At 32.7% G+C, this 211-nt stretch overlaps 2 protein-coding genes and 2 long non-coding RNA genes across 5 annotated transcripts in view; 2 read left to right on the plus strand and 2 right to left on the minus strand.

Annotated features, from left to right (window-relative positions):
* LOC117948493 (myosin heavy chain, fast skeletal muscle-like) overlaps positions 1–211 on the minus strand; it is an 84,764-nt gene that overhangs the window by 31,701 nt on the left and 52,852 nt on the right. The gene's annotated exons all lie outside the window — the stretch shown is intronic.
* LOC117948521 overlaps positions 1–211 on the plus strand; it is a 15,682-nt gene that overhangs the window by 12,387 nt on the left and 3,084 nt on the right. The window lies entirely within an intron of this gene.
* LOC117948494 (myosin heavy chain, fast skeletal muscle-like) overlaps positions 1–211 on the minus strand; it is a 58,031-nt gene that overhangs the window by 5,272 nt on the left and 52,548 nt on the right. The gene's annotated exons all lie outside the window — the stretch shown is intronic.
* LOC117948528 lies at positions 7–211 on the plus strand. The gene is made up of 2 exons (XR_004657477.1): positions 7–47; positions 159–211. It is a non-coding gene; the product is annotated as an uncharacterized LOC117948528 (long non-coding RNA).

A 211-nucleotide genomic window follows, 5' to 3' on the forward strand; every position in this document is an offset into this window, starting at 1 on the left:
AGATTGATGACCTCTCCAGCAACATGGAGAATGTTGCAAAATCAAAGGTACACAATGCATTACATGCTATTTTATTACATCAAATTAGTATAGTAAAAAAATTACTTAATATTATAAATAAATCCTGATCAAGGATCTGATCTCTATTTACTCATTAGGGAAATCTTGAAAAGATGTGCCGTACTCTTGAGGACCAACTCAGCGAACTGAA

This window comes from Etheostoma cragini, chromosome 8 (assembly GCF_013103735.1).
Source record: "Etheostoma cragini isolate CJK2018 chromosome 8, CSU_Ecrag_1.0, whole genome shotgun sequence".
NCBI classification, from domain to species: Eukaryota; Metazoa; Chordata; class Actinopteri; order Perciformes; family Percidae; genus Etheostoma; species Etheostoma cragini.